This window comes from Pan troglodytes, chromosome 5 (genome assembly GCF_028858775.2).
Source record: "Pan troglodytes isolate AG18354 chromosome 5, NHGRI_mPanTro3-v2.0_pri, whole genome shotgun sequence".
Lineage (NCBI taxonomy): Eukaryota > Metazoa > Chordata > Mammalia > Primates > Hominidae > Pan > Pan troglodytes.
The window spans coordinates 137,949,023-137,975,871 of NC_072403.2; the positions used below are offsets into that span (position 1 = coordinate 137,949,023).

At 37.9% G+C, this 26,849-nt stretch overlaps 1 protein-coding gene across 2 annotated transcripts in view; it reads left to right on the forward strand.

Moving 5' to 3' along the window:
• The window catches only part of TRMT11 (tRNA methyltransferase 11 homolog), a 92,230-nt gene extending 84,636 nt beyond the window's left edge, over positions 1–7,594 (forward strand). The window contains exon 17 of one of the 2 annotated variants that reach the window (XR_010158187.1): positions 6,280–7,594. The gene's annotated coding sequence lies outside the window, so the exon portion shown is untranslated. The remainder of the gene's footprint in view (positions 1–6,279) is intronic. The other variant, XR_010158188.1, reaches the window with a different exon arrangement.
• The last annotated feature ends 19,255 nt before the right edge of the window (positions 7,595–26,849 follow it).

Consider the following 26,849-nt stretch of genomic DNA (forward strand, 5'->3'; position numbering starts at 1 on the left):
GGAAAGAAAAGGTCAGTGAGGAAGGCTTTTTGGAGTTGGTGGGACCTGAGCTGGTCATGAAGAACATGTGGAAGAAGGGAGCAAGTGAGTGTCATGTATGGCCTTCTTACGCCCTCAACTCTGATCAGTTCTTTCCTTCAGAAGTAACAGTTCTTCTCCTTCCACACGTGAGCCTTTGGAGTGCAGTAGTTTTCCACTCTCAGTGAAAACTGGTTATCATTAATCACTGTATGCAGCCCTGTTTCCTTGGGGGGGTGGGGGTGCTTCTTTTGAATGCTGATAAATCTTTCTAATTAGCTGTAAAAATCATGAAAAAGTCGACGTCGTGTTTTAATCATAAACCACTTGGGCCATTGGCATTCATGTCCTGGCTTGAATTCTTTTTATTATTATTTTTTTTGTTTACCAAATTGCTTTGAGTTTATGACATTTTTAGTAGATCTCCTGTAAGTCCACAGAGCTTGGGATTATAAAAGCTATAAATTGTTTTCAGTAACTCAATCAGAGAAAAGCAAAGCAAAAACAAAAACAAAAACAAAAGGCATTGACACATTGTCAGTGGTTTATTTTCCCATGTGTTGATGGAATATTAAAGATCTTTGAGATCTTTTTAGATAATTCAATGCAGGCCTGGTTCTAAGAATATAAGCTGGCACGATGATCAGTGAGAGAGTAAATGGGTTTGCTTTTTTTTTTTTTTTCCTCTCAGGAGCTAAAGTGAACTCTTCCAAGAATTGGGAAGAAGAATGTGGGATTAGAAGTCACACTACAATTGTCCTTTAGCGTTGAGTTGTAGTGTCAGAACAGTTTCAGAAAATCAAATCTCAGCTAAAATCTCCTCCATGTCATGGTATATCAATGATACTCAAACTTTAACATGGATCAGAATCATCTCGAGAGTTCTTTACAACACAGATAGCTATGCCCCAGCTCAGAGTATCAGAGTTAGTAGGTCTTGGATGGAGCCAGAGATTTGCATTTCTGACAACTTCTCAGATGATGCTGATGCTGCTGCCACCAAATTTTGAGGGTCTGACTTCAATCTGAGCTCAGTGCTAACTAGCTGTGTGATTGAGCACTTCATGGCTCTGTCTCCTTGAATCACTTGCACCTAGTTCAGAGCAGGTTTAGAAACCACTGAGAGCCACTGTGATATAGTTAACAGCATCTACTAGGATCCCAGCTGACAAAAATATTTACTCAATGTTCCTTCCAGTTTGAGTAGGATTTGCTTTTCCTGAAAAATTGGTGGGCATTTTCTATTTCTAGGGAGCTCTGAAGTTGAACTAATGCTACCCTTTAGCATAAGGTCATAGAACACATGCTTCTAAGTCTGATCCTCATATGAATGTAAAAGCCCCAACATTGAGCACAGCATATTGTGGTTTGATATTTTCTTTCAGCACTTGTATTATGAAAGGAAATCGGTGTTATTTCTGCAAATCGCATGCTTGTGTTCTTATCTTTGTGGATTCCACAGCACCTAACAGAATGTCTTGAGTATGGTAGGTGTTCAAAAAATGCTTTACTGAGTTGAAAATTACAACTTAAACTTGATACCAAGAGCTCGTCTGTAAAATAGCATATATTGAGTATATAAAAATAATCAGAACAATTACATTTTATATGTGTATCTTAGTTCAGTTCAGGCTGCTATAACAATATCACATACTGGGTAGCTTAAATAACACAAATTTATTTCTCACAGTTCCGGAGGCTGGAAAGTCCAAGATCTAGGTGCCAGCAGATCTGGTTTATGGTGACAACCTTCTTCCTGGCTTGCAGATGTGTCTTATTGTATCCTCACATGGCAGAGAGCAGAGATCCTCTCTCTTATGTTTCTTCTTATAAGGACACTAATTCCATTCATGAATGTTCCACCCTCATGATCTAATTACCTCCCAAAGACCCTCACCTTCAAAACCATCACAGTTGGAATTCAGACTTCAACATATGGATTTTGGCTAGGGGACACAAACATTCGGTCCATAGCAGTGTGTCTTAGGATTTCAACAGAGTTGGAAAACAAATATTTGTCTTCTTTAATCTTCACAAAAGTTACATGAAATGATGCAATCTTTGGGATTCAGATTATGGAAGATCCTACTTGAATTTTAGTGATCCCCTGACCAAGATTTCTAGGAGCAACTTTCTAGCACTATGCCTCTGTGAAAGGCATTTTCCCTGTAGTTATCAATGGCCAGGTGTCAAATGCAATTGGAAATGCAGCTTTATATTATAGCAGATACACCGTGAGCCCAAGTTGAGTACCACTACAGATGGAGCATTGTCTACTCTGAGCCCAGGAGAATGAGTGCACTCCTACAGTCTCTGCTCTCCTTATGACTACTACAATGAGAGTCTACCAAAAAGAGAGAGACTATTGAACTCTTTTCTCTTGGAAAATACAGTCTAAATCATTGAATGCAGCACGCCAAATACATATTGATAATTCCATTTTTAATTTTTAAGTGTCAGGGAAAATTACTTTTTTTTTAACTTAATAGAGTCCGTTAATGAGAAATTATGTGTGACCCACTCTTGTTATCCATTCTCAAACGGATATTTAAATCACAAAGTCACAACATGAAACCACTTTGGAATAGTTACTTACCTAGTAATCAAACAATTCATGTGACGTGAATATAAAATTGTTCCTAGTTTTTTTTTTAGTCCTCTATTACAGTCAGTGGATATCAAAAAGTTGACTAGTTATATAGTAAGCCAAGATACTTTTGTGATTCTTATAAGTATGTTATATTATTTTTCAGTGTCTTAGGGAGGACTCTGTTTATTAGTCTGTTCTCACGCTGCAAATAAAGACATACCCAAGACTGGGTAATTTATAAAGGAAATATGTTTAGTTGACTCACAGTTCAGCATGGCTGGGGAGGCCTCAAAAACTTACAGTCATGGCAGAAGGGGAAGCAAACACCTCCTTCTTCACATGGCAGCAGCAAGGAAAAGCGCCCAGCAAAGGGGGTAAAGCCCCTTATAAAACCATCAAATCTCGTGAGAACTCACTATCATGAGAACAGCATGAGGGTAACCGCCTCCAAGATTAAATGACCTCCCACCAGGTCCCTCCCATGACACGTGGGGATTATGGAAACTACAGTTCCAGATGAGATCTGAGTGGGGGCGCAGCCAAACCATATCACTCCAGGAGATTCTTTTGGATATCAATATTAGGAATATCAGTATTTCTCCTTAACAAATAATTTAATAGTGAACAATATGAAACACCGAGGACAACGCCGAGGTATTGTTTCCCTCAGGGATGCCTTCTCCAACTCCTGTATGTGTCTCTGTGTTTAATGCTCTCAAAGCACTTCTTATTACCCATAACCGCTGGATAGCATTGGACTGAAGCTTTCTTAAGCACAGGGCACAGGTTTTGTTTCTTCTGACAGGAGCATGATATTTGTTGAATAAATAAGTTATATCTAGACTTTTCTCATCAAGGTAGACTTCTTGGGGTAGGTGTGGAAATATCTAAGCTCAAATATTTTAAATACCACCTAGAGCTAAGAAAAATTACCAAGAAGGCCATTCGAATGGAGAGAAAAGACACTAGGGCCTAGGAGTTAGCTTTTTATTATTTTTGCTAGTTAGGCCATGGGGCAATGTCTGTTTTTCTACATTCTTAGTGTAAAATATCTTTGTCACGCTTTTTTTCTTAAGAATTTTTTTATGTGTTATTTTCCTTAATCAGACAGAACGTGCATCCAAAATGACAAAGTCTCAATTTTTTATTTCAATGAAACCTATGTAAATAGTAACTTACTTAATTCACCAGAATCCTCAGTGAACTGGATCCTGCCTGCATCAGACTTTAGGGAAAAAAAGAAAATAAAAAGAACAAATAATTAAACAATTATTTTCAAGACTAGCTGTCAGAAAAAAATCTAAAAGTCAGTATTCATTCAGTTCATTTTTTAATTTATTGAAGTATATAAAAATAATTGATTTTCATGATTGTCTTCCGTCTGCACAATTTTTATTAATTTTTAAAAAATAATAGTTGATAGATAATACATTTTAGAAAAGTTCTCATAAGACCTCAAAAAATCATTTTAACATAAGCTGAACATCCTTTTCAGGGTGTCGAGTTTCTGCTATTGTGTTCTAAATGCCAATTAAGTGCTCTGTGTAAGAAAAACACATATTGTCTGCAAATTAATCAGGAAGACACATGCAGGATACCTTGAAACAACTACTTTTCACTCTCTTATTAAAGGAAAGTGTCAATGTAAAGAAGTCTTTACATTGAAATAACTATGTGAGATCCATAAATAAGGTTTTATTTAACTGCTAGTTCTTATTGCTCTGCAGGGGCTGTGAAATGGCTTGGATTTGTGTCCCCGCCCCAATCTCATGTTGAATTGTAATCCCCAGTGTTGGAGGAGGGGCCTGGTGGGAGGTGATTGGATCATGGGGACGGATTTCCCCCTTGCTATTCTCGTGATAGTGAGTGAGTTCTCATGAGATCTGATTGTTTAAAAGTGTGTAGCAGCCTCCCTCCCCCACTTATCTCTCTTCCCCCAGCTTCAGCCACGCGGTGCTTGCCTGCTTCCCCTTTGCCTTCCTCCATGATTGTAAGTTTCCTGAGGCCTCCCCAGTCATGCTTCCTGTACAGCCTGTGGAACCATGAGCCAATTAAACCTCTTTTCTTTATAAATTATGCAGTCTCAGGTAGATCTTTATAGTAATGTGAGAATGGACTGATACAGGCTGCTGAGAAATGGTAATATTGTAGTGAAGGTAATTACCTCTAGCTGCTGCAACAGACAAATCCCCAAGTTTCCCACTCAAATAAAGTTTATTTTTTGCTCATGTGGGTCCAGTTTGTCCATCCATCTGGACCATAGATTCTCCAAGGTCATGGTTGCAAAGGAGAGGGAAGGTGGAAAAGGCACATGGCCTTAACTGCCTTAGCCCAGAAGTGACATGTGTCGCTGTGGTTCAGCATATTTGGCCAGATCTAATCACAGGGCCCCAAGGAACTGCAGGGGAGGCTGAGAAATGTATTTTATGAGTATGCATATGGTTAGTGAACATTAACTGCTTCTGCCACTATATTTTTGTCAACTAGAATTGTATGCATCCCCTTTTTCTACTTAGTGTGCTATTAAGGTTAGTAGGTTGTGGGGGGTTGGGGGTGGGAGGTAGGGAGAAACAGGATACAAGGATATGCGTAGTGATGTCTTCTATCTTTTCTAGTAGCAGAACCCACATTTCCTTATGAGAACTGTCTGTCTCCCAATTACAGCTCTTATAGTCTGGCTTGACTGTTCCCTGGGCTGGGCATGTGCCCTATACCTGACCAACCAGAGATCATTGTAGGACAGAAGGGCGGGGCCATATCTGCCTATGTGACAATAATTGTGCCCATATAATGCCAACAGTGAATGTGTCCTTTTGAAAATGAAGCCAAATCAAGAGACCATTGAGCCAAGAGAAAAGAGATAATTTGGATGGCATTGATAGATAGAACCTTTGGATCAAGCACTGCCAGTTCCTATCTTGACTTCCTCAATTATGCCAGCCAGGTATTCCTTTAGTTTGAACTAGGTTGAGTTGGATTTCTGCAACTTGCAAATAAAAAAGATGAGCTAGCGGTTTTCACTCCACAAAACTTCAAAACACCATCCTTTCACTCCTTTGTCTCTAAACTCGAATAACTACCCATTGCCTAAAAAAGTACTGATTATAGCCTCTACCTTTACATGGTAGAATTGTTGCTTTTATGGTACAGTTACCATATAAATAAAAAATGTCTAATGTCCTGTGTGTGTCTCTCCTAACCCTAGTTCAACCATTGAAGAGTTTTTTTAATTAGCAGTCAGCTAATTACTACCTGAATTAAAATGGATTTAATTTTGGCAGCTAATCATTTCCACCTGTGAGGAATCAAATAGAAAAAAAGCTTGTAGAATATTAAGGGAGAGACTCCCCTCTATTCTGATCATCTCCACAAAAACCAGACTATTAGTCAATAGAAGGTTTTGCAAATATCAAAAGTCAATCTGAGTAATGTTTTCTCTGGCCATGGCAGCATAAAGACATAGATCCCACAGCCAGATCCAAACTCTGTGGAGTGTTTCAGGGGATTTGGCTCAGTTACCCTATTTAACCCAACACTTCACAAGAAAAGTCTGAAAGAAGATATGCAATAACTTTCTGGTGACCCAAACTATTGCAACCTCAGTCCCTAAATCACATGACATTTGTTTACTTTCTTTCCAATGGGCTGATTAATTATTTGTCTTTATTTAGTGTTCTAAATCAGGAGCCAAAAGAAGTTGGAGCAGCTGGGGCCAATTTTTACATGTAAAACTAACAGAGCAATTTGGCTGTCTGATGCTGAACTGAAGAGTGACTTTCCTTTAACTTTGTCATCACTACAGCTTCCAACCTGCCCTGTTCCAGATGTGCAACAACTGGGCTTTGAAAGAGTGTGACTAGAAAATCAAACAAGGCACGTGGACACACAAAGGAGATAAGAGGCTCCAAGAGATCACGTTCCTTTCTTGTGTAATTTCTTTCATCTAATTCTGTCAACATTTACTGGAAACCTCTATCTGGAACACAGATTACCTCAAGTAATCTGCCTGCCTCAGCCTCCCAAAGAACTGGGACTACAGGCATGAGCCACCACGCCCAGACAATTTATAATCCTAGTGATCATGTTAGAACAACATCTGTTGTCAACCAATCATTGAGTATTTGTTGAGGATATTCTTTGTGCTACATTAAGTGAATGGAGGCAGCATATCAAGTCTCTACCTTTTTCACAACCTAGTTTGGTGAGATAATGTTAGTATAGATTAAGCAATTGTTACTAGTAAAAATCAGTATATTATTAATACTAAGTTGTGTGGCACAGACTAGAACTCTCAGAAAAGAGGCTGCAATCATAAATATGGTGAGAGTCAGGGATCCTTCTGGGCTTTAAAGAAATGCTTAATCATAGACTGTGTACCTATCCCCCTGCTGAACAAGACACATCCTTAGTTTCAAGACAGACTGGGGTTTGGGAATATGGGTAGCTCTGTGCTAATGCATCACCCCACTGAGGAAACAGGGTTTGTATTCTACTTACTGTGGCTTCATTGCATAAATTTTATGCTCATTGGAGAGAATATTTACTCACAATCTAGCCCATCCATTCTTATAAAAGAGACCTCTGAAAGGTAAGAGTCACTTTCCTGAGGGAAATGCAAGACTCTGGGAGAGAGAGGGCACTTTGAGAATGGGAAAATTGCCTGTGAAATCAAATTTAGGTGAAAAGATAGCCCAGCAGCCATATGTAAATCATTCCCTCATGTAGGAACAATGCTGTGCACTTGGTAATTCAATAGAAAACATTAGTCATTTATCATCCTTAATTATCAGTCATCTCTAACTGCATCTGGTTTGCATTTTTTATTAGAAAGGTTTTTTTGTTTTTTTTTTGAGTTGGACTCAGGCATTTTTTTTCTTCCGTTCCTGATTTCATTTTGTTATTCTTTTTAAAATTCCATCACTAATTCCCATGATGTGAAGAGGTTTCTATTTCATAAGACACAATAAATCAAGCAACGCCTCTGTTGTAACGTCGTCCTTACTGCGCATTTGTCATGGGCCCTGGATTGCTGAGTTTACTCAAGGTTAGAGAGTCAAGCTGCTTTGAGGACACACTTGGCCAGTGCCGTGAGTATGCACGTAGCCCCATCAGAGGAGCCGAAGGTATAAAACTTCCGTCAACTTGAGCGACCACAGCTGCTTCAGAAAAGTCATGGGGCAAAAAGTGACCCTGGGAGATTTTGAAGTTTGAGTGCTCTTGTCCTGGCACTCTGGACAGTGTATGGTGGCCACGTCACACTTCTGTAGGAAGAACTCATGGTAACGAGTCATGTTTTTCTCTCATAGGATAATGGTAACAGCGAATATTTATTAAGAATTTTCTGCGTGTTCTGCATTGTGCAACTTTTAAAATACATTGTCACATTCAATTCTCATGATAACCCTTCGGGGGGAAATAGTATTTATGTCTTTTAGATGAGTAAACTATGGACTTAGAAAGATGTAGTTGCTTGTTAAATTCTCAGCTGGTGAGTCCCTGGACCATAAAGGTAAAATAAATCATAACCCTAAGCCTTCAGGAGGTAGGCCTATGTTACAGTGTCTCCAGAGAGAATCATTTTAAACATGAAAATCCCAGGACAAGATAGCTAAGCTCCTTATTTATTTATTTATTTTTCTACGGTAGGGGATTTATTTTTTTACTGAAGTTGTAAGTTTATATGTTTAATTTAAAAATAATGGCTGTATTCAACAATTGGCTCATGAAACTTCTGAAAATTTAACACCATGCTCTTGTGAGCTGGAGTGAGCTGGCGTGAGCACACTACTGCCCGTATTTAATGAGGTTGAGATGCCACAGCTTCCAAGGCATGAGGAGGAGGAGGGAATCTGAAGACAGACAAATAGGAATGTTGAAGTGGCTGTATCATGCTAACTGCACACTCATTCCTGACTACATTCCTCTAGAAAGCCCACAAGATATCTTCTTCACTAAGACTTCGATTTTTAAAAATTTTATTTCTTGTTATTTTGTTTTAGTTTAGTAGTACGTTAGGAGGAAGGCAAGGGCTGAAAAACTACCTATTGAGTACTGTGCTCACGACCTGGGTGAAGGAATCATTTGTACTCCAAACCCCAATGACATGCAATCTACCCAAGTAACAAACCTGCACATGTACCTCCAAACCTAAAATAAAAGTTGAAAATGGAAAGAAAAAAAAAGATTTTGAACTATGCGTTGGTGAAGGGATCACCAGCATCCTTGCAAAGCTCCATGGTAAGCTAACTATGACCATGGAGGATGTGCCATTGATATGAGGATTCTGATTTCAATAGGGATGGTGGATTCCTGGAGTAGTAAAGGCCAAGTAGCAGCACTGATCCACCAAACACAAGGTATGCACATTCACTATAAAGAGCAGCAGACATACTAGTGATCAGAAAGCATTAGATCTTTGGTGGTGGCTAACTACCAGAGTGATTCTAAAAATGAAATAGGTGAGCAGTCTGCTAGTGTATTTTTTTATCTACATAACAGGAAAAAGAAAACCAACTCTAGTTCTGTTTTGTTGTTGTTTTTTTTTTTTTTTTAGAGACAGGGTCTCACTTTGTTACCCAGGCTGGAGTGCAGTGGCGTGATCATAGCTCACTGCAACCTCAAACTCCAGGGCTCAAGTGGTCCTCCCCACTCAGCCTCCTGAATAGCTAGAACTACAGGCATTCAGTTATTTTGCTGTATTTTTTTTTGTCTTAATTTTTTTTGGTAGAGAAAGGGTCTCACTATGTTGCCCAGGCTGGTTTCAAACTTCTGGCCTCTCAAAGCGCTGGGAATCAACAGGCATAAACCACCACTCACAGCCTGAAAAACTCTAGTTCTTACAGCCAAAAATCTGACTTAAGTTCCATAATGGAGAGTCAGGGTCACTCACCAAGTATACTGACCTAAGCTAATTCACAGATTTAGAGCCCCTTGATTGAAGGGGAGTCCAGGTCTCCTTGAGGAAGGATTCTGCATCATTGCTGCGAGTAAATACTATAAATCTTCATCCACGTGTTTTCTCAAAGAGGCCTGTAGCTATTTGTTGAGTGACTGTGCACTGTGGAAAAGGAAATGCCCAGATATTTCAGTAATTACTAAATACTCTCTCTTAATTATGTTAACTCCTGTGACCTAAACTACTCACGGTAGCCCACTAGTTAAAACGGGAGCATTCAGTCTTCAAGATACAGATGATGTCTGAGCCCAAGTTTAACTCACAGTGAGCCCAGTTGGTCAGTTGACCCCCCTGTAGTTATTTCCCCAGTTCCTGAATGTATAATGGGAATAGACATACTTGGCAACTATCAGAATCTCCACATTGGCTCTATGACCCCTAGGGTTAGAGCCATTATGGTAAGAAGGATAAAGTGGAAGCCTCTGGAACTTCCCATTACTACAAAGATAGTAAACCAGAAGTGATATCGCATCCCTGGGATGAATTGCAGAGACTTGTGCCACTGCCAAAGACTTGAAATGTACTGGGAGATACCTACCACATACCCATTTTACTTACCTGTTTGGTCTCTACAGACATTGAATGGATCTTGGAGAATGACTATGAACCATAAATTTAATCGGGAGGTAATTCCAATTTCAACTGCTATCCAAAAAATGGTATCTTTACTGGAATAAATAAACACAGCCCTTGGCACTTGGTGTGTAGCTAGTGACCTGAAAAATGCCTTTTCTTCCATACCAATATGCAAAGGCCACTGGAAACAGTCTGCTTTTATCTGGCACAGCCAAGAGTAGACTTCACGCTCTTGAGTCAGGGCTATGTCAATTCTCCTTTCTTCTATTATACAGTCCACAGAGAAATTGATTAGCTTGACATTGCACAAAAATGTAGGGGACACTGGTCTTCTACATTACGATATTGACTGGCTCTAATAAGCAGAAAGTAGCGCATCAGATGCCTTAGTAAGACATATGTAAACTAGAGAGTGGGACATAAACCCTACAAAAATTCAGGGGCCTTCAGTGAGGTTCCGGGGATTCAGTGGTCTGGAGTAAGGGTATAAGTTTCTGGATCTAACACCATCTACCATGAATAAAGAGGTAAAATGCTTTGTAAGCAGTTAAAACAATTTTTTTGGAGGTCACATATACTACATTTGAGTATACTACTCCCACCTATTTATTGAGTTACCCAACAGGCTGCCAGTTTTGATTGTGGACCAGAGAGAGGGGGGGCCCTGCAGCAATTCCAGCTTCAGTGACTGCTGCCCTAACACCTGGGCCTTATGTTCCAGCAGATCCAGTGATAATATGTGCATAGCAAATAGGGATGCTGTTTGGAGCTTCTGGCAAGTACCAAAAGGAGAATCATAATGCAGATCTGTAGGGTTTTGGAACTAATCTATGCTCTCTTCTTCAAGTAATAATTTTCCTTTTCAAAGCAGTTTCTGGCTTGCTACTGGACCACCCAAAGACTAAATGCCTAACCATGGGACACCAAGATACTATGTGATGTGAGCTTCCCATTATGAATTCAGCGTTGTCTGATGCACCTAGCCATAAGGTTGAGTGTGGACAGTGCAATCTATCTTCAAGTGGCATTCTTTACAATCAACTAAATGACAGATCTTGAGCCTAGTTTAGAGATGGTCTTGCATATTATGCTGATACCACCGAAAGTGGACCGCTCCATTGTTACAGCCTTAGGGGTGACTCTGATAATATGTACGTCCTATTGTTTCTGTTTCTTTGAACCCTGGTTAATAGAATATATAATATTGTTGTAATATAATATACTGTATTATATTATCAATATATTATTGTGTATTTTATTAAAATACTAATATTATATATTACAATGTAATATCAATTGTGCACTATAATATACATGTGTAATAATGTAATAGCAATTGACCATTCACTTTGTGTTCTCTTGTTGGAAGACTTGGTTGCCATCTTGCAGAATCTTGTCCCAAATCATTATCATGTTTACTTTTTATAGTTTCTTTTTCACATTGAAAATTAGTCTTAGGGCGTATCCTCTATGCTCTAAAATGATTTATAATCAAATTGTGATCTACTTAATGTCAGGTTTCTCAGTGTTCTAGTTTTGAGCCAGGAAACTTTATCAAATGTATATTGGGGACTCATAGAGCCTTGAAACTTAATCAAATTTATAAAAGGGACTTTATTTTATTCTATTTTTTTTGCCATTTTGGAATTTTATGTCCTATTTAAATTGTTCTCTAGCTTTTAATTCAAAGGTCATTGTTTTCAACAGATAAAGAAGCAGGTACAAAGATTCACCCTGATACAATAAGCGTCATTGAAAAATTATAGTTAAAAATAAGAAGTGGTTAAAGTAGTGGTTAACAAGGAAACAATAAGCAACATGAAACAGCAGCCTACATATGAGAAAAAAATATTTGCAAACCACATATCTCATAAGGGGTTAATATCCAAAATTTATAAAGAACTCATACAACTCAAGAGTGAAGAAACAAATCACCTGATTATAAAATGGGCAAAGACTTGAATAGATATTTTTCCACAGAAGACATAAAAATGGCTAATGGGTATATTAAAACCTCTTCTTGTTTTTAACCATGATTGTTTGCTGGAAGCTTCAGCTTATTTGGAGAGTTTCACTTTTCTGACATTCTTTCGGTCCCTGACAAACTGGTGTCCCATCATGGTTTCTCTCTATGAGGCAACCGGAAGTGCCATCATTGAGTTTACCAACAGTAGTCTCTAACCCTTCTTTCTGCCTGGAGTACTGTTCATTTCCCTGACCCCAATGTACCTAAGCCTAAGCATTAATATCTTTTGCTCTGGAAGATCTATGACTCTTTGCACTAGGTTTGATCCCTTCAGTTAGGTAATCTGCTATTTACTTCCATAGTATTCCATACCTTCCTTTTCCGAATTTTCAGCAAACTTTCATTATTGGTTAAGTGTATTTATTATAAATACATTATATTGTGCATATGTAAGGTATACAACATGATGTTATGGGATACATATAGATAGTAAACAGATTATTATAGTGAAGCAAATTAGCATATACATCAGCTCACACACTTTGCCATTTTTGTTTCTGTTTTTGTGGCAAGAACAGCTAAAGCTACTCAGCATGAGTTTCACATACAGAACAATTTTATTACATAAAGTCCTCATGTTGTACATTAGATCACTAGACTTATTCGTCATACATATCTGCTACTCTGTATCCTCTGAATTACATCTCCCTATTTCCTTCCCTCCCAACCACTGGTAAACACTATTTTGCTCTCTCTTTCTGTATATTTGATTTAAAAAATATTGCACATATAAGAGAAATTATTTTCTGTGCCTCATAATGTTCTCCAGTCTGATGCATATTGTGGCAAATGGCAAGATCTCATTCTTTTTTAGGACTGACTAATATTCCATTGTATATATGCACCACAGTTTCTTTTTCCATTTGTCCGTTGACAGATACTTAGGTTGTTTCCATATCTTAGCTCTTGTGAATAATGCTGCAATGAATACAGGAGTGCAGGTATCTTTACAAGGTGGTGATTTTATTTCCTTTGGCTACATGCCTAGAAAATAGATTGCTGGGTCATATAGTAGTTTTAATTTTAATTTCTTTAGAAGTCTCCATACTGTTTTCCATAATGACTGTACCAATCTACATTCCCATCAACAGTGTATAAGAGTTCCCTTTTTTCCAAACCTTCACCAACATTTGTTATCTTCTGACCTTTTGATACCAGCCATCATAACAGTGGAAGGTGGTATCTCATGGTGGTTTTGATTTGCATATCCTTGGTGAGTAATGATGTTGAGCACCTTTTCATACACCCATTGGCTATTTTTATGTCTTCTTTGGAAAAATGTCTTTTGCGCATTTTATAATCAGGTGATTTGTTTTTTCACTCTTGAGTTGTATGAGTTCTTTATAAATTTTGGAATATTAACCCCTTATCAGATATATTCCAATCCATAGGCTACTGTTTCATTTTGTTGGTTGTTTCCTTTACTGTGCAGAGCTGTTTGGTTTGATGTAGTCTCATTTATGTATTTTGCCTTTTGGCCTGAGCTTTTGGTATGATACCAAAAAAATCATTGCCAAGGCCAATGTCCAAGAGCTTTTCCTCTCTTCTAAGAAAACATAATCTTATATTTAGGTCTTTTACACATTTTGAGTTGACTTTTGTATATGGTGTAAAATAAGAGTAATTTTGTTTCAGCCTTAAGAAGAAAATCCTACCATTTGTGGCAACATGGATGAACCTGGAGGATATTGTGCTAAATGCAACAAGCCAGACACAGAAAGACAAACACTGCATGATCTCTATGAGTCTAAAAGGGTCAAACTCATAGAAACAGAGAGTAGAAGGGTGGTTACCAGAAATTGAGTGGTGGGAGAAATGCAGAGATGCTAGCCAAAAGGCACACACTTTTGCTTAAAAGGTAAATAAGTTCTGGAGACCTGAGGTACAGCATGATGACTATAGTTAATAATAATGATGTTCTGCTATGTGAAATTTACTGAGAGTAGATCTTAAGTGTTCTTGCTCCTCCCTAACAAAATGGTAACTATGTGAGGTGATGGGTATGCTAATTAGCTTGATTGTGGTAATCATTTCCCAGTGTACACAAATATCAAAACATCATGTTGTACACCTTGAACATATATAACTTTAATTTGTCAATTATACCTCAGTAAAGCTGAAAAAAATTATTCCCCTAAAAATGTTCATCTTTTTTACTAGCCTGTACATTCTGCTAGGGCAGGGATCTGACTTGGTTTCTGACATATAGAATCAGTTAACATGTGCCAGGCAGTACTCTAGATCATTAGTTATTTAGGGAACGAACCTATTCTAATTTCATAGGAGGCCTTTTTCCCATTTTCTTTTGGTCTCTTGCTGTTTCAAATTCCTTTAACTTCTGAACATAACAAACATTAGAAAAATGTTTGCTATGTGAGGTGGCATAACATATTTAACATGAGAAAAATTGTTTCCTCAGGCCCTGATCGTGCCTTAATGTCTTCCATGTACTCATGAAGACCTACAGTGTCAGTAAGCTGCAATAGGCAAATCCTTGGCACAGTGGAATTCAACAGTCAGTTGACATCCTGTCTGAGTTCAAGGTGATGCCTGCCTGTTGTCTCTTTTCTAGACTCAGAGGTTAAAACAAATGGATGATTGAGGGAAGTAAACATACTCTGTATGATACTATCATGATAGATATATGTCAGTATACGTTTGTCCAAACACTCTGTACATCAGAATTGAACCCTAAAGAAATATGTACTTTGGGCGATGATGTGTCAATGTAGTTTCATCAGTTGTAACAGATGTATCACTTGTAGAATATTGATGACAGTGGAGATGATGCATGTGTGGTCTGTAACTTCCTCTCAACCTACTGCTACTCTAAAAAGTAAAATCTTCCTAAAAACTACAAAAATGACACAAACAAAACAAAACACAAAACGAATGAGAAGTGGTATCAGAGATCTATGGTTTTAACAGTTGGAGGAAAATGTCCTTAGATGCTTCATATTAAAAGGATGCATTTTCTAGTCTCTAATTCTTAGGCTGATTTACTTTAAACTAACAGATTAAAAGGAAGCACAACTCAATTCAGATATTATCTAGATAAAAGTGTGAATGAAAATTTGCCCGGTTTAATACATCAGATCATGAATGAATTACTTAAACATCCATTATTACCTAAACATATTTGTTTCACTTAGTTCCTAGCAAAATCTATTGAAGCCACAATGAGTGTAAGAGTGGATAGATTAGTTACAGGCATCACATCCATCCAGTGTCCCGAGCTAGAAACCGAGATAACATTCTTGATTGCCCTTTCTCCATTCCCATACCTATCCTCATCAAGTCATTCACCAAATTTTGTCAGTTCTACCTCCTACTGCCTCTCAAATTCATCCCTTTTTCTACATTTGAATTTCTACAACTATGGTTCATAGTTTCATTATTTCTCAAGCAGATTGCTGTGTCTACTTCATCCCGTCTCCCTGCCTTCAGTCCATTTTCCAAATCAAAACCTAGATAAGTCAGATCGTGCATTTCCCTGCCTGCAGTACTTCAGCGATTCCATGTTGTTACAGAGTTAAGTTCATGCTCTTTGGCATTGCATACTAGGTCTTTCATACTTGATTCCTGTTCACTTCTTTGTCTTATCTTGATCACTTCCTCTATTCTCTAAGTTTCATTACATCACGTGACTTTAAGTATTTGTATATATTGCTTCCTCTGAAGGCCTGAGGTGATCTTTTCTCTTTTACTTGTTCAGCTATAACCCTTTGCTTTGACTATAGTGGGGGCACCACTCTGAAAAGGGTTTCCTCTCTGGCCTCCCCATAGCTCCCTGTGCATACCTTTATCATGTTATTGTTCACATTGTGTTCTGGTTCTCTTTTATATTTTTCTACTGCTTCCCAATCCTCCAAAGAATTATAAGTTATTTAGAGGCAGGAGCTGTTGAATGAATAAATTAATGAATACAAGAAAAAGAGTAAATATCTAAGAGTTTCCTACTCCCTTTATTAGTTCACAAACGTGGTCAAATTAATAGTTTACCAATTATAAACCATCATAAGCTCTATGCAGAAGCTCGCTTTTGTTCTAACGGAATACACTGTTCTTCAAAGACACAAATGACATTAAATGTTTTGCAAATGAACCCACTGGAGTGCAAGAAGAACATTATATTGGAAAATATTAAACAACCTGAAACAAAAGGCAGATCATTTCCCAACCACAAATTGCAAATTAAAGAAAAAAAATTCTAAACCAAGATTAAAACCTACTTTAAAGTAAGTACTACCAACACTTTAAAGGGAGGGCACAGTCAAATCAAAGGATGAAGACAAATGGTAAACTAAAGAACATTAGCCAAGAAAATAAAATGTCAAGAAGCCCACTTGAACAATGAGTGAAAATGAAACAAATTCAAGTTTTAAAAATATTTGATTTCTATAGGATTGCTTCTTTGTTTTTGTTTTTCTCCATAAGCTGATCTCAGAAACTTTTCCTTTGCAGGAAGAGGCTGTCATTTTATCATGGTGTGTGTTTGTTCACGTGCCACACAGGCAATGAATTATGAAGAAAGGAGAGCCTTGTAGGAGGCAGGGCCAGGCTGTTCTTGCTTTTAAACTAGGTAGCCACAAATAAGGCTCAGTTAGAAAAACAACTTGAAAACTGAATTCTTCCCAACGTATTACACATCCCAAAAGAAATGCTGAAGTTTCTTCCTCTTTTCTCTCTGTTTCTGCAAATCCTACCACTTCAAGACCTTAGTTTCCCCAAGCTTCCAGCTTCCCCAGAGATTCTGACCACTTTGGCCATTTCTCCTGACCTCCTTAAGAGCTTTGGAATCAGACTATTTAATTGTTCATACTATTGCATTATAGTTATCTCTAATGATGTTTTTGTGTGTATACCTTGCCTCTCTAATCAGATTATTCCCTCTGCCAATAACTCTGTTACTCACTTTTAAAAAATATTTAATGACCATTATTAGCACAATGTGCAATATTAGTATATAGTGTATACAGTACATAGTATATATACTATATATACTCTATATGTAGTATATATACTCTCTATAGTATATAGTAAGCACTCAGTAAGCATTAAAGTTAAATTGAATTAAATTTTATGACAGAGATTATTTTCCTCTTTCAAAACTATTAATGGAAACAAAAATCAGACTGTGACCGTCTTCATCATCCCTGTATATAACAAGTATTTTCTTTTTTCCTTTTTCAAATTATAAGCTTATGCCACACCAGTGGTTTTCAACTCTGGATGTACATTTGAGTCACCTGGAGAACTAAAAAAAATACAGATGGTAAGGCCGCTACTTAGACCAATCTACCAGCAGGTGTAAGGAGTTTTAAAAGATCCCAGATGATTCTAACATGCAGACGGAGTTGAAAAGCACTGGACTATACCAACTGATAAGTGAGTCAATCAGTAGCATTTATTGAACACCAGGGCAAATCTATTCAAGATTACCTTGGTAAGTATTCCTGTGGGTTTCTATCAACTGCCCAGTAATTTAAGTGTGCAAAGCTATATATGAACTTTTAGACTTCTCAAATATCCAAATGTCCACTTTGTGTGTAGGTACTTTCCTTCTAGACATCTTTTTATAGTGAACAGTAAACAGTATGAGCATCTTTTAATTAGAGAGTAAAATGGGAGAACCAAAGTCCAAGAAATGTCGGGGGTTTGGTGAGAACAGACATTTAGATTGATTTTATATACTTAAAGGGAAAAAGACAATTGACTTATATTGCTAGAGAAATCAAATCCCAAACTGTTTTCATCTGAAACCTACATCACTTTTTATATCTAAAATAGCTAGTTATTTCAAATTAGCTAGCTAATTCAAGAATGAGAATTAGTTCTCAATTATTTGGATAATTGCATAAATTGCTAGTTTTGGTTGTATTTATTTACAGACCAATATCACCTTGTCTTATTTTGTAATTTTAAAATTACTTATTGAGCTCTCACTACATATTATACTCTCTGCAAAGCTCTTTACATGTAATCTTTTTTTTTTTTTCCCAAGATGGAGTCTTGCTCTGTCACCCAGGCTGGAGTGCAGTGGCGCGATCTTGGCTCACTGCAACCTCCATCTCCCGGGTTTGAGTAATTCTGCCTCAGCCTCCTGAGTAGCTGGGATTACAGGCGCCTGCCACCGTGCCCAGCAAATTTTTGTATTTTCAGTAGAGACAGGTTTTCACCATGTTGGCCAGGCTGGTCTTGAACTCCTGACCTCGGGATCCGCCTGTCTCGGCCTCCCAAAGTGCTGGGATTACAGGAGTGAGCCGCCGCACCCACCCTACATGTAATGTTATTTAATTATCAGACTATTTATTTGAATCATGTGCTAGTATAACACCTGTTATACACACAAGGAAACTGAGGCTGGAGAAGTTAAGAAACTTACCCCGGGTCACATGGTTACTGAGAAACAAAGGCAGGATTCAAACTCCGGTCTGTTCAGTTGCAAAGCTCTTGTCCTCTGCACTGTGCTCCCAGTAATAACTTCTGCCACCTCGTCCTGCTGAATGAAGAACTGAATGAAATGCTTAACCCGAAATCCAAGGGTGATGGAAAAAAAATAAATGGTAGAGGTTTTCTTAATTTAAGTTCAACTGTAAGTCGTTAGGAATTTATGTCTACTGTAATTGTGTTTGTAACTTTCCACTAGAAAGTGTTTTGGATGATCTTGTAAAATTTCACAGAAAATTCATGGGATTTTTTCCCAATGTTAAAAGATCAGAAAGAGCAGCAATGTGGTGCTAATGCACAGTTTATTTATAAGGAAATTATAGACTACATCAATACAACTACCTTCAGCTTAAATCCAGTGACAGTTCAACTCCTGGTTCTTGAACATGCCATTTCATGCCTCTGTGATGTGCACATGTTGTCTGCTCCACCTGGCCATGTATCCTTCCTCCCCTTGGCCATGTCAGTGTGTCAAATGCCAGCCAGTCCTCCAAGACGCTCAGACATCTTTCCCTTATTGAATTCTTTTCACCCCTGCCCTGGGAGCCTAAACTTTTCTTTGCACCTCTATCTCAGTCTGTACCTTATCACTTGCTCTTTTACAGTTTTCACAGATCTCATGGCAACTCTTTCTCATATGTCTGTCTGATGAAGAGTGAAGCCTCTTTGGTGCAGGACGGTTTTTTGATCCTTGTATCCCCAGTGCTGAGCATAGAGTATACGTTCAATAGACAGTTGGATGAACTTTTGAGTGAAATATGACTTAGACAAATTGCAATTTCCCTAACAGACCATGCTGTGAAAGTTGTGAAAAGCCTTCATCCTGATCTAATTAGATTTCGACTACATTTGAAAACCTGTCACCCTCCTAAATTTTTTTAAGGGAAGTATATGCACACACATACAAGTAAACAATTTAATATTGAACATAGACAAAGCCTTCTCTGGAAGCAATTAGTTGATTTACAGTGCCATTGGTAGCAGTTTTATGTATGTGGGAGTGTATGAATGTAAATCTTGGCCTCATGGAGTCATTTCTCTCTTTTGAAAATTTGAGATTCTATGTAATACTAAAATTTAATACACCAAGACATCCTTAGGACATGTTTGCTCTAATACGTAAGACTGGTTCATTCTGACATTCATTTGCGGCATTTCCATGACTGAAATAACCACTTTGAGAGAGAATCTCAATCCATACACGTGCGGTATGGGTGTTAGTTAATATGGGAAACAGTATCTGAATCCAGCCTCTTTCTTCAAAGCTTTTCTTTGAAACAGATGTCCTCTCTCTTACCAAGAAGAGAGACTTGGGGCATCTTGTTAAATTAAATTTAGCCTAGGCCGGGTGCGATAGCTCACGCCTGTAATCCCAGCACTTTGGGAGGCAAAGGCTTGCGGATAACTTGAGGTCAGGCGTTCGAGACCACCTGGTCAACATGGCGAAACCCAGTCTCTACTAAAAATACAAAAATTAGCAGGGTGTGGTGGCAGGCGCCTGTAATCCCAGCTACGTGGGTGGTTGGCAGGGGGTGTGGCTGAGGGAGGTGGAGGTTGCAGTGAGCCGAGATCGCGCCACTGCACTCCAGCCTGGGTGACAGAGCGAGACTCCATCTCAAAAAAAAAAAAAAAAAATTTTGCCTAGAGCTGCCTTCTTACATATTTTAAGTTCAGCTTAAACGTTACTTCATAAGTAGTGAAGTGTAACCTAACTGGAAGTATAAGCAGGCCGTAACCTACGCGTACCAATCACCGACTTTTCGCCACTCACGGGTGGACAACTGTTTAAATGTGTTCAAATAAGGCAAATGTCGAGCTGTAGCCAATCCAGCTGTTTCTGTACTTCACTTCCGTTTTCTGTACATCACTCCTTTTTCGGTCCATAAATCTTCCACCAAGTTGCAGTGCCAGAGTCTCTCTAAACCTGTTCTGGTTGTGTTGGGGGAGGTGGCTGCCCCATTTGCGAATCACTCTTTGCTCTCTTAAACTCAGTTACGTTAAATTTGTCCAAAGTTTCTCTTTTAACAGTCTCTTGGGTGCACTCGGTCACACCCTATTTGTCTGGCTTTGTGCTAGGTCCTTTGTGCTGATGCTCAACAGGAAAGGCCTGATGTCTCTCATGGCAACTCTATTGTTTGCATAGAAGCCTAAGGAGCACTAGTTACATTCTTTGACATTGAAATAGTAAAACTCCAGCAGCTATCTCTCAGTCTAAAGAATGCCGTGCAGCTTGATGACACATTGATTGCTTTCCTTTATTTAGTCTTTTCTGGCCGTAAAATCGCCACATGGAAATTCATTCAGTTTCTTGAGATCTTTTCAGTTTTCTCAAATTCTGACTTCCTAAAATGTTAATATATATCCCATGTGTTTAAATGATTTAGGATTGAGGTGTTAAAAATAACTCATCACCTACGTCTACGAGTCCTAAGAAACATTTAAGTTGCATGTAATCATATGATTCTAAAATTTAAGGAGCTCTTCAAGAAATATAAAACGGCCAGTTAAGGTAGTTATTCAGATGATTCAGATTTAAAGTAGTCTTGTAATAACTTCATTTGGTGTGTTTAATTATGATGACTTATAGTGGTTGAATTCTCTGTGTAGATTTAGTTTTAATTTTAATTCAACTACCACACCTGGTGTATTAGTTCATTTTCATGCTGCTGATAAAGACCTACCCAAGAATGGGTAATTTATAAAGAAAAAGATGTTTAATGGACTCACAGTTCCACATGGCTGGGGAGGTCTCACAGTCATGGTGGAAGGAGAAAGGCCTGTCTTACATGGTGGCAGGCAAGAGAGAGAATGAGAGCCAAGTGAAAAGGAAAACCCCTTAGAAAACCATCAGATCTCATGAGACATATGCACTACCATGAGAACAGTATGGGGGAAACCGCCCCCATGATTCAATTATCTCCCAACAGGGCCCTCCCACAACACGTGGGAATTATGGGAGCTACAATTCAAGATGAGATTTGGGTTTGAGTTTGGGACACAGCCAAACCGTATCATCTGGTTTTCTAACTTTGTTAGATAGACAAACTAGAGAACACAATGAATACAACCTGAGCTTTTTGTTCTTCTCAGTGATTGGTCTGTTTCTTTATTTCTTTACTTTTGTTATGATATTTGGAATCCATGGCAATTGCAACTTCTGCATTTGGCTTGGTGATTTCTAGAAATGTCAGGAATTTTTACCAACCCAGTGTTTCTGTTTCCAAAGATTATTTGCTGGCTGATCAATTGGATATTGGAATTATCACCAATAAGTAAATGTGATATACTTTTAATCTGTGACTCAGAAAGTGAGTTCTGCTTATCTTGATGGAGACAAATGACATAGCTCTAGAAACTGGGCAAGAATTCTTAGCTTATTTCAATCTACTCTGGATCCCTTGTTCAAAGTTCTTAAGTGCTGGAATTTGTGGGAAAAGGAATGTAATATTTTAATCTGCCTCATGAACTATTATTTATGAAATATTTCCCACATTACTTACATAATGGAGGTGGAAAGAGGGAGTCTTTTTGGAGAAAGTATTAAATTATTTCCTTCCAAGTCCAAACATAATTTAGGCAGTTTATAAGTTATCCTCACATTTGGTTAGACATAAATCTGAGTTATCTGGGTAAAATAAAAACAAATAACAAATTGGTAATTTAACTTAGCATGTTAACTCTATCACATTGCTTAATATGAACTTCAGACACCTGAGAGACAGAAGTAAACACTATTGGCTCTTCCTGTGGCACTACAAGATTTCTTTCCTCATTTCATACTCTCCGGTTTCTACGTATTTGAAATTTTAAGGTAAATTGACTATAACAATAATTAATTCCAACGTAAGTATGTGAGATGAGAAGTTTGGAGACCAGCAGAAGGGACATGTAACTGCTTTCTTATTATGATTATAATAGTGTTTGAGAAAAACTGGGGTGATGCTGCTTCAATCTTCAAATTGTCTTATTTGGTACTCTAGTGTAGGTAACAGGATATGTGTGTGTATATATATATATATATATATATATATTTTTTTTTTTTTTTTCCCCCAGTCCTGGAGGATCAATTAGGTTCTGGAACTTGCTCAAGAGCTTAGAAATAGAAAATAAGATTAACTTCTTAGAGTGTTATAAAATTAACACAGTAAGTGGGAGAGTGCAGTTAATCAGGCACTTAAGTAGCTTGAGGCTTATAGTACATGTATACACTCTAAAACTAGTAAGTTAATTTAGCAACTTCATAGGGAATAAGATTAGCCTATAAAAATAAATTCCATTTCTAAATACTGGCAATGAATAATTGCAAATTTCCTGAATGAGTAAAGACTTAACAGGATGCTTTACTCAGCTTCAGAGCTTTTCCACAGTATAATGTGAGTGGCAAGGGAACTGAGTGCTTCATGGAACCATGTCTTTCAGCTGACTTTCAGAGTAATGCGTTCTTGAGCAGTTGGTCCTTAATTCATAGTTATCTAAGCCAAGCAGTGTAATAGAAAATGTGATACACACACACACACACACACACACCAAACTTAGACCCATCTTATTGCTGTTGGCTCTGACTCCTCTTTTTTGATGAAATGACTGGGGTATATTCTCATACCTATAGCTATTGAATTTTGTGTGCTTTCCACAGTGACAAAATCTCATGTGTCATTTAGAGCATGGTAGTATCCTTAAATCCTGCGTAGAGCTAAGAACTCTATCAAAGAACATATATTCAGCAATAGGATGGAAAAGTGTGTTCTTTTAGAAAAAGAATTTTCTCATTTAAAATTGTTACAATGTTACATGGCACCATCATACATATATAATTGGCAAATTTTTGTGTCAGTGTTGACACAGGCTTAAGGAGCTTTAAATATTGCGGCCCTGGTCACCTGAATTTGCCATTCTTGATCTTGCCATAGAGAAAGAAAAAACCTTTGGCTTGTTTCGTCAGACTTTCTGCCCAAACCTTAGGCCACAATAGGCACACATTTCCACATTTCCTTTAGTCTCAGAGGCAAGACTATTTCCTGGTTGGTGGGCATAGAGAATGCCAAGGATTTCATCTAGGCCTGGCCTGAGTTTGAATGTAGAAAGAAGCAAGACAATGATTCCTTTTTGTAGCTCTTAATTACTGATGTGTGAGCTGAATGTTCAGGAACATTCTTGGGACAAACACTGCAGGTCATATTAACTATGGTCTATTTTCTACCTAATTAATCAAGTATATTATGTGGAGATTTTTCAAAGAACTCTCATATGTGATAACTCTACCAACACATACTACCTTATTTTACCTTCACAATCATTTTGTAAGGCAGATTGTGCCTTACACAATCATTTTGTAAGGCAGATGCTTTTTGAAATAATGAAAGAAGCCTGGCTTGAGAATCAGATCTATATTCTAGTGACTACCTTATAGCCTCACTTTCAACTTTCAAGTATGATGCTTCTAAAATGTTCATTGTTTTCATTCTACATTAAGACGAACTATGAAACTCAGAGATTATTTCTTCAAGGTCACATTTTTCATTAGGTCTGGCGCTGACCTTGTAATAGCATGCATCTCTAGAATTTAAGGACAACATACTTGAGATGGCTGGATACCAGGAATGTTTGGAAATGGATACTAGTAATAATCAACACACAATGGATAAGAATGGTCCTTCTAAGTGATAATTTAAGCAACCAATCTTCCCCAAGGAGACGGGTAACCTGAGGAGTACAGATCTGAAAAATAATCTCCTCAGCTATATTGCCTACTGATGATTGATGAACAGTTGAATTATTTGTAGGAATCTGTCAGGGTTTTAAATGTAGTCTAAGGGAGAGGGAGCCACCATGGTCCTTGTGGGAGATCCTGCCCTAGGATGGAGTTGATTGCATAGGCTAGAATTGCTGGATAACCTGCTCACAGGGAATATTTAACACCCTTGCTTTGTTTCTTTCTTTGCAGTATAACCTTCTGATACCAATTTGGCTTTCAGTGTAGACTCACGTTATTCAGTCAGCAAACATTTCTTGAGTCTGCCAAATGCTAGGCTTCATACATTCAAATATGAGAAATGTGGTCCTTGTCCTTGTGGGGCTGTGGTCTACTTGGGGTGGAGGAGGGGAGAGAAACCAAACATATAAAAATGAGATACCTATTATAATAAAGGTATGAACAGAATGTAATGGAAGCAACTAACTATGCTGGGCCCAGGTCTAAGTGGGAGACAAAGTAATCAGAAAATTTTTTACCTGGGGGCTGACAATCTGACTCTCACAGTATAAGAGAGAAGGAGAGAGCTTTTTAAGTGGGATCAAAGATTTCTAAGGCATAGAGGCATGAGAAAGCATAGCTTATTGAGAAAGAATGCCAGGTTTTGTGTGATTGGAGCTTGGATTCTGGGGGCCTAGGAGCAGGGATAGGAGAAAGAAAAGAGGTAACACTGGAGTCACATGGTCCGACACTGGCAGACTTTGATTGCCAGGCCAAGGTTTTTGGGTTTTGTTCTGCAGAAAATGAAGAGCTAATTTCATTTTGTCTCATAAGAGGGAGAAGAGTTTGGTGTGTCCAACCAGTAGGAGAATTCTGTTTTTCTTGGAAGGTAACTTGATGGAAGAGTAGAGGTTTGGGTTTTATGTATAGCCTTTCATTAGGGCCAGTGGATCCATAGAATTCCTGGCGCATTGGCAATTAACCTGATTGGTAAAGTGGTGCTCTAGTTTATCATTCATTCTGTTGTAAATTTTGTAGCTTCAGGCTTCTCTGGGATGATCAGCTATGGGTATCTCCAGGAAACTTGATTTTCTGGATCTGCACAATGGAAGACCATTCTGTAGATCATAGGTCACCCTCTGTGGTGTTTTCTACTTCTGTAACCAGCTTGTCTCTAACTCTCAGCAGCAGATTGAAGTTGGACTCCAGGTTCTTTTAATCCTAGCCCATTGCTTACATCATTAGGTCATGCTACCTCTAATTTCAAAAGCTCAAATAAATTAGATTTTAGCTTTTTTTTTTTTTTTATGAGAATCAAATGCTTTAGATAGCATGCTCACCATGGGCATTAGGGCACTGGTGCTGATTGCAGTCTTGTCTTTAAGCCTCTGTAAGTCAGGATGAGTCTTCTTAATCTTTGTATCCCCCGTAGTCCCTAGAATGATCCTGTACCTGTAGTAGAAACTCAGTAACTGTTCACTGAGGGGTGATTTCACAGTCATATTTCTCCTATAAATAGTTTTTGACTTGTACCAGGAATCTGTCTCTTGCTAATATTTTGTATTATCTATTAATATGAAATTGATTTAAGTTCATTCAACTTTCTTGGACAATTTCCTTAGGAAAGAAGCTCATTATAACAGAAATGAGAAGGACCAAAATTTGGAGAACAGAATTTAAGGCAGTGAGTCACTACTGCAGATATAAGCTTGGGGTTTATAACCACAGTCAATGGCTGGAATCATTTGTAATTACAGGGAACATTATTTGTCTCATCAGACTATTCTAGATTGCAGACTTTTCTTCTTTCAAACAGCATAACTTTGATGTTAACATATCAAACATTTGTATTTTCCCCCGAAATGTATGATTTGAGGGTGGTAATGTGAAATAGAGGAGTGTTCTGATAGTATTGTTAGGAGAGAAGTTTGTGAACTTAGGAGTTCTAATAGAATACTTCAATTAGAAAATGACTTCCCTTCCTGGGAAGGTAATCTTTCTGCCTCAGCCACTCTGTTTATCAGCATTGTTGGAGACCTACTAACTGCTAAAACATAGCAATAAATAATGCCTACATCACAAGACCTATATTTTACATCAAGAAGACCATACAGTAATAAATGGTAATTATTTTAAATAATACTCAAGGGAAGGCAAACTTCCAAAGAATACATTTTCAATGTCCCAGGCTGATGAATAAAGGGAGCATTTTACATCATTTTGGCTATTCTTTCCTTAGGGCAATAGTATATAGTGGTGCTTGCCTGAGAAACATGACACAATTTTTGTTTTATTGCATGCATATCAAGCATGAAATTTTCCTTTATTTTTAAAAGTGTCTGAAGCATGGTTCAGGAATTTTTTTTTAAAATTCTTGTGTTCTCAAACTGTTTAATCAATTGAAATTAAAAAAAATCTGAACTTCAACCAAGATTTTATCTCATTTTTACTTCTTTTGCCTATAAAGATTTAGTTGGCTAATGAAGACTAAAATTTGTTTAAGCCCTGTATTCCTGAACTCTTTCTATCTTTATATTTCAAT